A 14,044-nucleotide genomic window follows, 5' to 3' on the forward strand; every position below is an offset into this window, starting at 1 on the left:
CTTGTCACAATAGCCCTGAGAAGCGGGTAGGACAAGTACTATCATCCACATTTAATAAATGAGGAAACTGAGGTTCAGAGAGGGTGGGAACCCCTCCCTCCAGTCAAACATTTGCTAATTGGTCCCCTTCGTTGTTTAGATTTTCTCACTTCAGTCTTTTATCTCAAAGTTACGTCCCTGGTTAAAATGCAAGTCCCCCTGAGCTGGGCAACACTTTGAGCCACTATCAGTTGCTTGGACTTTGGTGTAAATTAGTTTCTCAGACCCTCCTGAGAACAGGGTTTGACAGAGGAAGAGCCAGAGGCTTTGTCAACTTCACAGTTCTGTGGGGGACCAGCCTTGTCTACTGCCTGCTCCTCAGAGGTGTGAAAATGTGGGGCTTTGATGGAGACAGTCATGTCTCAATTCATCTGTTTAAGCAAAAGGACTGGCACCTTTTTTTTCAGAAGCCAAAGTGGTTATTTATGATTTGCTGACATCATCTTCCAGTAGCGTCTAACCCAACTCCTAAAGGCTTTCTGCCACCACAGAGGTTCTCTCTCTAAGAAGTGATGGATGAAAGGAATGGAAATCACATATTCCCCCACTGTCTCCAAACACACAGATAGACTTGGCATGTTTAAGTCAGATTATTCATAGAATCTTAAAATCACAAAATTTCAGAGCTAGAAGGGACCATACATGGAATATAGACAGTTAGATGTTGAGGGGACTTTGAGTTAGAGGGAACCTTAGCATAGAAATGTTTGGACATAGAACAAAAGATGTTCAGAACTGGAAGGAAAAAGTAGAAGTATATTGCACGAGGTAACACAAACTTCAATCCCTCTAAAATATTGAATAATTGAGCTAGAAGGACTTTTGAAATCACCTCTCTAGATCTGAGTTTCCTCGTTTGTTATATTAGGGAAGTATGCTAGATGATTTCTAAGGTCTCTTTAACTACTGACTTTCTTTGGCATGTATTAGAAAGAACACTGAACTATGAGTCAGGAAATCTGGTGTCTAGTTTTGCCAGTAAATTAGTTTTTTTCTTGAGTATTTCCTGCCTATGGACCTGAGTTTCCTCAATGAAAAGGTTGTATTAGATGATCCCTAAGGTTCCTTCCAACCATGATATTGTATGATTCTGTCACCGTCTCCACCTGGAATTAGAATGCAAACTCTTTGCGGAGTAGAAATTCTTTCATTTATTGTATTGGTATGTGTAACAGTTGGCATGGAACCCAGCACACAGTAGGTAATTCATAAAAGCTTGTTGGTAAATTGCTTGATTGACTGGAATTCTAAATAAATTCCAAGCATGCCTCCTTGTGAAGCAGAATACTCTTTATGTCGGCTATTGGGAATAAAACAAGATGCCTTACAGATGCCTTCTTCTGTTAAAGATGCGAATTGGTGTGCTTATTATAATTTAACACAACTGGGAATCTGGGGGTAATGGAAGAGGATGGAAACACATCTGAATATTTTGTCAAAAAAGTAAGGACAATGAAAACAAGTTGAATGAGTAGACAGTACAGCACAGAGAAGAAACAGCAGAGACAATGACAAATGCTAGGGTTTATACAGAGCTTTCAAGTTTGCGATCCTCACCACAAACCTGTCATTAAGTGTTAGTAATATCCTCATTTTACAGTGACTTGGACAAAGTCACAGTTGATAAGTGTTTGAGTCAGTATTTGAGCTCAAATCTTGCTGACTCCAAGTCCAGTACTACATATATTGTGCAATATTATGACTCCCTCAAAACCAGTGAGCAGCAAAATGGTCTAAATGGAGAGGCTCCTGGTCCTGGTGTCAGCCTCAGACACTTGCTAGCTGTGTGTTCCTGGACAAGTCACTTCACCCTCTTTGCCTCAGTTTCCTCATCTGTAAAATGAGTTGGAGAAGGAAATGACAAACCACTCCAGTATCTTTGCCAAAAAAACCCCAAATTGGATCACAAAGAATGGGACAGGACACTACTGAGAATGACTGAATGAAAAAAATATCACTAGTGAAAACAGGTAGCATTCATAGTTAAGTCAAATATTTATAACATATTTGGCAGCAGAAATTGTGATTTTAATGGCAAAGAATTTTCTTGCCCTTCAGAAACTTAACTTAGTGCCTATATGATGTCTAAAATTGTGCTATTAGCCCAGAAGACGTTGATTCTTATTACAATTCTACAACTTATTGGGCAATACAAAGGAAGACTTCATAAAGCAGGTGGGATTTAAGCCAGGCCTTGAAGGATGGAGGAGAATTTCAACCGCCAAAGATTAGTGGAGGTAGAGGAAAGAGAAAATTCTAGAAGATGGGGACACGACCTCATATTTAAGTAATTTTTTGCTAGGTTTCTCTTACTTACTAATGCTCCAATGTGAAGGAAAGAAAGAACAGGTTTTGTTATTAAGGGTGAAGGTGGGACGGTGAGCCACAGGGCCCTTAAAATGAGAGAATACAGAACGAATGCCTGGAGGCACCACATCTTCACCATTAAGGATGGTATCCAGATGTTGCAAAGAAGGATACTTCAGACTAATAGACTCTGAAAATCTGAGAGAGAGATAGAATCACAAAGGACCAATGGATGGATAAATAGATGTATAGATAGATAGATAGATAGATAGATAGATAGATAGATAGATAGATAGATAGATAGATAGATAGACAGATAGACAGATAGACAGATAGATAGAGATAGGTGGATAGATAGATGGATGGATAGATGGATAGATAGATGGATAGATGGATGGATGGATAGATGGATGGATGTATAGATAGATGGATATATAGATGGATGAGTGGATGGATGGGTGTGTGGGTGGATGAGTGGATGGGTAGATGGATGGAGAGAGGGAGGGAGGGAGAGAAAGAAGGAGGGAGAGAGAGTAGAATAATAGAATAGAATAGATTTATTAAGCACTTTTTGCCAGACACTGTGTTGAACACAGGGAAAACAAATACAAACAAAAAGACAGTCAATCTCTCAAAAAGCTCACATTCTAATGAAGGAAGACACTCATAAAAGAAAACCGGAAGGGGAAGTTGAGAGGCAAGGTACATGTGGCAATAAAGAAGTCTGAAGAGTCAGGAGAAGAGACTGGAGAGATCTGAGCATGAATGCCTGAGCACTCCATGAACAGGTGGTCCTGGTCAGGAACTCACCAATCAAAGGAAAAATTTTCAGGGTACAACTTGTCCCACTCTTACTCGAAGAAGACACAGATGAATACGACCTTATATTTATCAGATTGGTTCATGTGACAAAAGGAAAATGACAAATGCTGGAAGGGATGTAGAAAAACTGGCACACTAATATACTGTTGGTGGAGTTGAAAACTGGTCCAACCATTCTAGAGAACAATTTTGACTATACTCAAAGCGCTATGAAACTGTGCATAACCTTTGACCTAGCAATACTACTACTAGGTCTATATCCCAAAGAAATCAAACAAAAGGGTAGAGGACCTAGTTGCACAAAAATATTTGTAGCAGAGCTTCTTGTGGTAGCAAGAAATTGGAAACTGAAGAGATGCCCGTCAATTAAGGAAGGGCTGAACAAGATGTAGTATATGGTTATGATGCAATACTATTGTGCCATAAGAAATGACAAACAGAATGATTTCACAAAACCTGGAAAAATATTTATGAACTGATGCAAAATGAAGTGACCAAAACCAGGAGACCATTGCACACAATAACAACAATGTTGTAATGGTGATCACCTGTGAAAGACTTAGCTGCTCTGTTTAGGACAATGATCCAAGGGATGCATGATGAAAAATACCGTCCACTTCCAGAGAGGTAACTGATGAGTTCAGTGCAGAATGAAGCATATTTTTTTTACTTTTTGTTTTATTTTGAGGGAGTGGTCATTCACAACATGGCTAACATGGAAATATATTTTATATGACTTCACATGTATAATCAATATCATATCACTTGCATTCTCAATGGGTGGAGGAGAGGTGGAAAGAATTTGGAACTCAAAATTTTCTTTAAAATGAATGTTAAAAATTTTTACATATGATTGGGAAATAATTAACTAAATAAAAATATATTTTAAAATAAGGAAAAAATATCTCAGGTAGGTAATCTGTTCTCTATCCTCCATTTGAATATTTCCAGTGACAGGAAACTCACTACCACATTTCGAAGTCCATTGCATTGTTGTTCCCCAGATCTAAACATCGGTCAGTTTTTCCTAATTCTAAGTCAAAATATGCCTCCCTCTAACTCCCACTCCATTTTTCCTAATTCTTCTCTCTAGAGTCCCACAAAGCAAACTTCACAATATTTCTGACTGACGTGAAAATAGGGATCATTTTTCCCCTTTGTGTCCAAGAAGTGCCCAGGATGACAAGGCTTTTTATTTAAAGAGACACAAATACCACATGTTGATTTCTAGTGTCTATTAATATGAAGGCATCTAGATTTCCTATTCTTTTGGCACAGTTCAGGTGGTTAAGGTTATCGAGGTCAGGGCACAGCTGTTTGTGAAATGTCACCCTCAGAAGATACCTCTCAGTCAGCTCAAAGGTCTCCCAGATATTTTTAATCCTCAAAAATCCATGTGTCATTCATCAGATGTCCTATTCAATAACAGGATGGACAATTCCACATGTTAATGAGGCTAGCATCAAGCCCAGCATTATAGTCTCACACACACACACACACACACACACACAAGTCATAACTGCCATCGCCATTCTCAACTTGCAGGATGTAAGTTCTGTACAACCAGGGATTGTTTCGTATGTTATATCTGTATTCTCAGCACCTACCATAGTACCTGGAACTTAATAAATACTTTAACCGATTGATGAGAGGAGGAGATTGGAGCTAAAAGAAAGCATAGCTTCTAGGATGCTGGAAAGGGACTTTGAATACGAACTATCACAGTGGAAAGAACTTTAGAACACAGATTGTAAAAGACCAGAAGGAACCTAAGAGCATAGAATGTTATATCACAATGAAGATATTAGAGCTGGAAGGACCCTTGGAGGTCAATTTAATTGAATGCTTTATTTTACAAAGGAGGAAACTGAAACCTCACAAGGGGAGATAATGTGCCCAGAGTCATTTAGCTGTTGTGTTAGCAGAGGCAAAATTTGAACCCAAGGCTTCTGACACTAAAGAGAAGACCTTTTCCACTACTGTGGTACCACAAAGTCAACATCAGATTCTTAAAATAGATCTACATTGTACAATAGCTTTCATAAATGTTAAGTGTTATAATAAGCAGCAAAAATAAAGTACTTAATAAGTGTTTCTCAACTGACTGACTCAACAAAGAAACAGGAAAAAAATGAGAGAAAGGAGAGGGAAGGTAGATTAAGGGAAAGATTAGTCCTAAGGAAAACAAACTCTAAGGATGCACAAAAATATTTATAGGAGCTTTTTTGTGGTGACAAAGATTTGGAAAATGAGAGAGTACCAGTCAATTGGAAAACAGTATATTTTGATATATAAATGTGATGGGAAACTATTGCACTAAAAGAAATGGGATGGTACAGAGAAACCTGGGAAGATTTTTGTGAATTAATGCAGAGTGAGGGAGCAGAACTAGGAAAATATTTTATATAGTATCAAAAATATTGTTATAACAAACAATTTTGAAAGACTTAGGTATATTTATCAATGCAATGACCAACCACAATTTCAGAGGGCTGATAACAAAACTGTTACTTCCCTTATGACAGATTAGTGATAGATTCTGAGTGTGGAATGAGACAGCTGTTTTTCTGGAGATCGTCAATCTGGGAATTTGTTTTCCTTGACTATGCATGTTCATAGTGTGCTGCGGCGTTTTTCCCTTTTTTTCTCAATTGAGGATGGGTAGAGGTGAGGGAGAAAGGAGGATATTTATTGATTAAAAAAATAAAATGTAATTTAAAAAGTATTTGATGGAAGAGGTAGCATTTGAGCTAGGTTTTAAAGGATAGATAGAAGTTCAACAGTAAGGAAAAGGACAAGGAAACTATGTACAAAGAACAGATTAATAGGAGGAAAGCACAGGAAATATCCACTACGCAATAATAGTAGAATGTGTCTGGAGACACACATGGCTCACTAAATGTTCCACCTCTCTACCTATCTATCTAAATAATATTTGTGCAGGGCTTTGCACAGTGTCTGACACATAGTAGGCATTTAATAAATACTTATTTTCTCTTTTTCCCTCTTCCTCTTTCTCCTATTTCTTTTCCTCCTATTTCTCTTCCTCGCATTCTCCTTCCTCTTCCTATTTCAGTCAGTAGGGAACCACTGCCCACTCTGTGATGTCCTACAAAGAACATGGGCTCTTAAAGCAGACAAAGATTTCAGAGCACGAAGGATCTATGAAGATAACTGTGTCCAACTCCTTCATTTACAAAGGAGAAACTAAGACCCCATAAAGGGGAATGACTTCACCAGTCACCCAGGTATTGCATAATAGATCTGAGATTTGAACCCAGGTCTCCTGACACTAAATAGAAGGCCTTTTCCACTACAGTGATACAGCATGGTCCGAATCAGGTGCCTAAAGTGGATCCAACTTGTACAATAACTTTTGGGAATGGGAAATAGAATGACAAACTACAAAATCCTGTAGTGAAATCCTGCCTCAGATCCTTACTAGCTATTTGGCCTTGGGGAAGTCCCTTAGTTTCCTCTTCTATAAAATGAGGAGGTCAGGCTAACCGGCCTTGGAGCTCTAGAAAAATTAGCTTGTCAGTAGCATGAAGGGGTCCTGACCCTGACTTTTCCTCACTTCTCCCTTGATATTTACAAGTCTCAGTTTCCTCACCTGGAAACTGAAGATGGTAAGACTTGTGCCTCCCAGGTCTTTGTGAGGAAAGCACTTTGTAAATAAATAAAAAAAAGTATTCTATAGAGATGAGTTCTATTACAAGCCACGAATTGTAATGGAAAGGAAATAGGATTGAGAGTGGGAGTAACATTTAAATGATACTGTCAAGTGTATAAATATTAATCAACATTTATTAAGTTCCTACTATGTGCCAGACACTATTCTAAAAGTACTTACATATATTCTCTCATTTGACCGAAGTTTTAGCTTAGGTCTCAGTTCTAATCCTGACTTTTCTACTTACTTTCTGTGAGACAAATCACTTCCTCTCTAAAGACGTCAATTTCACCATCTGTAATATACTGTTATTGGGTTGAGTGCTATCTGAAGTCCCTTCAAGGTCTAAGATCCTAAGGCCTTACTATGTATCAGACAAGGAGGCAGTAAAGTCACTCAGTGGATAGAGAGATGGGCCTGGAGTCTGGGAGGCTGAGTTCAAATCCAGCCTCACACACTTAGTAACTGTGTGACGCTGGGCAAGTCATTCAACCTCTGCTTGCCTTAATCTACTGGAGTAGGAAATGGCAAGTCACTCCAGTATTTTTGCCAAGAAAACTCCATGGATAGCATGGTCCACAAGATCACAAATTTGGCCATGACTGAAAAACTGAACAATAACATCATATGTGAGACATTGAGGGGGACGAGAGGTGGCCTTCGACACAATTCATGATCCAGATTCTTCATAATCTAGAATGGAGAAAGACATAAAGACAAGAAAATAACTCAACTAGGTCTCATTTATATACTATAGCACTAAATGGTCCCTCAACTCTTTCATATTCCCTCATCTGACCTCAATAGCTTTGGGAAGGAAGAAGGTGGCTCATAGTAGAGAAATAACTTGCCCAAGGTCAAATAATAGAGACAGACATGACAGATAGACAGGTGACAGACAGACAGATAGATGACATAGAGAGAGAGAGAGATGAATAGATAAATGATAGATAGATAGACAGACAGCACTTACTGAACACACTTCCAAGTCAAACACTGTGCTAAGTACTGGAGACAGCAATTCAAGCAAGCAATATATAAGAAAAAGTCTTAGAACCAGAACTGAAACTCAAGATCCCTGATTCCAATTCTGGTGATAACTAACAACATAAAGGCATTGAATGATAGGAGTCAAATGAGAAAGATGAACTGTTAGGACTTATGTCTTCAAAGAATAAAAAAGTCACTATGCTGGGTGATCCAGGAATATATTCTGGGGAATATGAGACTTAAGTTGTATCTTGAAAGCTGAGTAGACTAGAGCTTCAGGTTACTCTGATTTATTGAAAGAGACCATGGAAGTGGGATTAATGAAAAGAAAAATAAAGTGAGTTGTAAAACACTTTCCATGAACTAGATTCAGAACCTTCTCGGTCCTTCACCTTGGTGCAGAAGGAGTTACCCAAGAAACACTTCTTGCTGTAAGCGTGATATTTGAAATCAGCCTCTGGGTTTGTAATTGTGGAAACAAGAGCCGAATGATGAAAGCTGTGGATGTGTCTAGGGATGAATGAGTGAGCTACATACAGTGGGGGGATCTGTGGGAGTTTGGGTTTATAGAACACTAAAATCTCAAGTCTGCCATTGCAGATGGAGATCCTTATGTCTGGAGAAAGGAAGAAAAGGGAGGGGGCAGAACATGCAGGATGGAGAAATCATTTTTGCTTAAATGAAAGGAAAACTAAGAGATGTACTGGATTTCTCAGAGGGTTTTGGGAAATTCAGCCTAAAGGGGGAAAACTATTCCCAGAATCAGTCATAGAATGTCAAACTCTTAGAGCTGGAAGCAACCTCCAGTAGTCATCCAATTTGATCTCTATCCTGATGCACTCAATACCATGTCTTTAGGGTTTCCTTGGTGAGTTGTACAATGGAAAGATCAGTGGCTCTGGAGTTAGAGAACCATGGTTCAAATCCTGCCTCTGTGACCTTGGGCAAGTCACTTCACCTCTCTAGGTATCTCTAGTCTTAATCTTTCTAGGAGTCTCTGGTCTTAACCTTTCTAGGTGCCTTTAGTCTTAACCTCTCTAGAAACTCTAGTTTCCTCATCTGTAAAATAAAGATGTTTGAGAACTTTGACTCTTATTTTACTGGGGGAGAAATCCTGAAAATATTCAGTGTGAGCTCTTTCTCCCATTTCCTTCATCTCAAAACCCTTTGACATTACCTCTCACTATCCCCTCCTTTCTCCCACTCTCTGACAAGAAATGGTCCATGTCCTTAGCAAAGCCAGCCTCTCAACAAGCACATCTGATTCAAGGCCCTCCCTTCTTCTCCAGCAGATTTCATCCTTAATTATCCCCCACCCACTCCTCTTGAATCTTCAACCTCTCCACATCCACCTTCATCTTTACTAGACCTTCTAATCACCTTTGTTCAGGTCATCACCTCTCCCATACATTACTGTAGCAGCTTCTCAATAGTTCTCCCTTTCTTAAGTCTCTGCCCACCCCAGTTCAACATGTACCCTGCTGAAAAAATGATTTTCCTTCAGTGCAGATCTGACCATCTGACTCCCCTACTCAGCTAAAGCAGTAACTTCCAATTGCATCTAGAATAAAATACAAATTCCTCTTTTTAGCTTTTAAAGCCTTCAATAATTTAGCCTCAACCCAACTTTCCAGCCTACTTGGACCTTACTCCCTCTCCTACACTCCTGCAATCTAGCCAAACTGACCTTCAGTCTGTTCCTTGCATGTAATACTCCCTCTCCTGTCTCCCTGCCTTTGTATTTTCCACCCCACATAACTAGAATTCATTCCTTCTTTACCTCTACCTCACAGCAACCTTCTCTTCCCTTAGGATGAAACTCAAGCACCCTTTTCAACATTAAGTCTTACTCAATTCCCTCCACTTGCTAGCACCCCAGGAAACTTTTAAGAACTGTCATGTATTTACCTACTATGGATATATTTGGAGTTACTAAGTTTATATTTACGTTATGTTTTCATGTTGTCTTCTCAGAATGGAAGCTCGTTGAGAGTAAGGATTGTTTCATTCTTCTTATTTGTATCCCGAGAGCCTAGGTCATGTCATTCTTCTGCTCAGAATCCTTCAATTGCTCCCTGTTATCTACCTAGAAATAATCAAATTCCTTTGCCTAAGACGCAAGACACTCCACAATCTGGTGTCTTCCCCCATGACAGTCTTTCATACATTGGAAGTCAGAAATCATGCTCCCCACCACCTCCCGAGAATTCTCTTCTTTGGGACCTCATCAAAATCTCCATCGGCATCTTCAGAGCCCTTATTAGAAAGAAGGTCAAATTCAGTCTTTCTGATACTGTAGATGGATGAAGAATGGAGAAAAATAGGGAAAGAGCCATTTCTATCATTGGAACAAATGCCTCAAACTCCTAATGTCTTGAATCTTTCCCTCTTCTTCTCTGCTTTATTTGACTTCATATAAGGAAGAAATTCCTAATAATGAGAAGTATCCTAAAATAAAATGGGCTGCCTTGGCAGGTAGTTGATTCCCCATAACTAGTAATTTTTAAGTAGAGGTTTTATGACCATTTTGAAGATATAGGAAGATAGGTTCCTGTTCAGTCATTGGTTGGGCTAGATCTATGGTTCCTCTCATCTTTGAGACATCAGGATTTTATGATCTCTGTAGAGCAGTATGGGCATAGTGAATAAGGTGAATGACTTGGAGTTAACCCCCTTATTAGCTCAGAGCCAGAGAAGAGAGTTATGTAACATCACACTGTTGGTAAATAATAGAGAAAAACTTCAAATCCCAGTTAGGCTCCAAAACCTGTTCTCTTGTCACCACACCACATTGACTGCCTCTTGAATTCTGAAAAGCTTCCACTGAGTCTTTTGAATGCCAAGCTTCCAAAGCCTGAAAGGGATTATTCTCAACTTGAGTTGCCATCTCCCATCTACTACTATCTCCCAAGTTCAATGCTCTCTCCCATCATTACCAGCTGGTATAAAAGTATCATCCAACAAGAGTGGAAAGGCACACAGTGGAACAACCTATCTAGAAGACTCCCAACCCAAACAGTTGAATGATTCCCTCCCCATTGCAAACCATCTCTGCTAGGACAAAAACAAAATTATCCATCTGTTGAGGTCACTAGCGCCCTATACAGTAAACCCATTTACCCAGGATAAAAAAATAAAATTTTAAATTCCCTTTTCCACAGGTTGTCAATTGAAAGCTCAAGTGGAAAACGCTTTTCTTTGTCATCTGCTACATGTGTTTTTTTCCCCGTTACAGCCAGGACTTCCTTGGGGAAACAAAGATATTGAAACTTCCCTGGGCTTGTCTTAGCAATGTGGCTTCCAGAAGGGGAAAGATAATACCCAAAGGAAGTTTCTAAGAGGGAAACAGATGAATACAAATATCTTCCTGTCTACTACCAAGAAGAGATGACACCTTTAATAGATCAGAGAGCATTTCCACTGTGCCAATTTCTTCTGACCCAAATCAGAAAGGCTACCATCTTTTCCCAGAGGAATTTTCCTTTAAAACCTAGTCAAAGTTGGAAACCATTCAGGGTTTCCAAAAATAGGGGTAGGGTGAAAGTATATTCTCTCTGTTCCTGAACTCTTATGGTATTTAGTGTTTGTAACTGTCAGAAGATCATGGTGTTAGAATATCAGATGTAGATAGGCCAATAGAACATAGATTTTTAGTCATCTTAGACATGAATATAGAATGTTAGAACGTAAAAGAATAAGTGGGAATAGTTTTTAAAGCTAAATGATTTATTGAGGCCTTTTTAATATCAGCATTACTTCCCAATAACACTCTTCCCCATCTCCAAAGAAACAATTCATGTAACAAAAAAGTATTATTAAGTAAAATAAACCAAAACATTGGCTCATCTAATGTATGCCTCATTATGTGTCTGTATTGCACCACTTACCCATCAAATGAATGAAGGAGGTATACAATAATAAAGTGAATTTATGAATGAACTAGCCCAACCATTTCATGCGAAAAAGGATAAAGCAGAGAAAGGGGAAGTAATAAGCCAGGACTAGAACCAGACCCTCTGATCCATGGGTATGTATATGCTCCTTCTGATACATCAGAGGGACTCCCTATAGACTGGAAGTCAGCAAATTCAGCAACAATTATACTATAACCCCAGGGTGGAGATGTAGTAGGATCAGTTTCATAGTCAGTTTTATCTTTGTTATTGATGTTTTAAAATAAAAATGTTTGGAGTTTTTTGCCTCCCTGGACAATTCAAATGCCCCGCAATAAGATGGGCTCCTTAGCTACATATTGAACCCCACATAATTGGAGGTTACACAAGTCAAATGGCCAACCATTCTTCAGGGATGTGATAGGTTCAGCATCCATCAGAAAGGGTCTTGTACTACATGTCCTCAGAAGTTCCTGAGATTCCAACTCTATTTAATACACTCTCCGTCTATTAAAATTGGAAGTGCTTGCCTGGTGATAGATTTATGACTGTGCTCTCTCTACCTGTTTCCAATTTGGAAAAGCAATTCCAATAGATTTCCAGGCAGCTCTCTGGAGGCTGTTGTTGATCTCCTTTGATTTCCCTGAGTGACTTATAGTTTGGATGGCAGAGACCAAAGGGTCTATATTTTGCAGATGTTCTTTAGGTGACTTAGCACAAACTGTAGAACAAAACATCACATGCCAGGTATTTTTCCCTTAGGCTAGCTTAATATTTGGAGGAAGGAGTGTAGAAGTTATTTTTAGAACTACACTGACTTCCTTCCCAGGAGCACATCAGGCAACCTATTCTTAGGATTATGGTCCTTTCAGGACCTTATGCCTGAGTGAAGATTAAAACTAGTGGCTGACATTTTCAATGAAAGTATCACCAAAGGAGGCCAATGAACTGAAGAGATGCCATGTGATACACTGGAAATGTGCTGGTCCAGGAGCTAGGAAGTCTACTTTTAAATACCGGCTCTGATATTTACCAGCTAGCTACCCCTGGACAAGTCATTTAATCTCTCCAAGCTTCACCTTCCTCATCTTTAAAATGGGAATAAAATACCATATAGTGGGAAAAGGTTAACTTTGGTGTCAGGAGATCTGGGTTTGAATCTCAGCTCTATTCCTTACTATGAGTGAGACCATGAGCAAGAAAATCACTTAACCTCAGCTTTTCTCATGTATAAAATGGTAAGGTTAGACTAAAAGACCTCTGAAGTCCCTTCTAGCTCAGAATCTGACCCTATCATCCTTGTTATTACTTTCCTTATAAGGGCTCTCTCTCTCTCTCTCTCTCTCTCTCTCTCTCTCTCTCTCTCTCTCTCTCTCTCTCTCTCTCTCTCATCTTTCTTTGCCTGATCTCTAAAAGAATCCTAAAAAGATAAATACATTTTAAAATTTGGAAGGTATTAAACAATGATGAAGTATTTATAGCTTAGAACACTTCCCAGCATATAGTAGGCACTTAAATGATTGATTGCTTCCTTCCCCACTTCAGAATTCTAATGTCTTCAATCATCACAGAGGGAAAGACAAATCCAGGAACTAGGCATTTGTTGTTTTATTTTAGCAATCTTAAGAGAAAGAAGGGGAAAAGAAATACACTAAAAACAGAATAAAAGAGAAGAAAACTACTATTGTTTATGACTGGAGTATCTTCAGGGGGAAAGTACACAAACATAGAGGAAAGGGTAGGGGAAGCATGTATCACTTGAACCTCACTGTTACATGAATCAGGCAAAGAAAGATGAGAGAGAGACAGAGAGAGAGAGAGACAGACAGACAGACAGACAGAGACACAGAGAGAGAGAGAGACAGAGAGAGAGAGAGATTTTGTGTAGAAACTGATTAATCTCAACGAGAAACATCAGCAGAGTGAGGAGAAGATTTAAGAGAAGGGGAAGTAGAGTCAGGAAAAGAATACTCACAATGAAGACAAATTTCCACTTTAATTATTGTAAATATTAGAATAAAGGGAAAGATTGGAAAGGTAAGGATTAGTGATTTGAGATCAAGCCACAGTGATGAGAAGAACAGTGGAGAGGAAAGACATCACTTACATCATTAGTGATGATCACACTTCCTTTTTTTGCCACAATCTTTTTCCCCCTAAGGAGAAAGGCTAGAGGAAAATAAGAGGAAAATGTTTAGGATACAATTAAAAGAAATATACAATTAGCAATCACCATTCCTGAATTTGAATGAAATGAAATCAACCATAAAATGGAAGAGGGTAACAAAATGGATGCAAAAGAAGAACCTAATATGTTGTT

The 14,044-nt window shown here is 38.9% G+C and overlaps 1 long non-coding RNA gene across 1 annotated transcript in view; it reads right to left on the reverse strand.

Moving 5' to 3' along the window:
• The window catches only part of LOC140521187 (uncharacterized), a 195,434-nt gene that overhangs the window by 81,225 nt on the left and 100,165 nt on the right, over positions 1–14,044 (reverse strand). Inside the window, exon 3 of the long non-coding RNA XR_011972826.1 lies at positions 13,832–13,893. This is a non-coding gene — a long non-coding RNA (uncharacterized lncRNA). The remainder of the gene's footprint in view (positions 1–13,831; positions 13,894–14,044) is intronic.

This window comes from Notamacropus eugenii, chromosome 1, assembly GCF_028372415.1.
Source record: "Notamacropus eugenii isolate mMacEug1 chromosome 1, mMacEug1.pri_v2, whole genome shotgun sequence".
In the NCBI taxonomy this organism is placed as follows: domain Eukaryota; kingdom Metazoa; phylum Chordata; class Mammalia; order Diprotodontia; family Macropodidae; genus Notamacropus; species Notamacropus eugenii.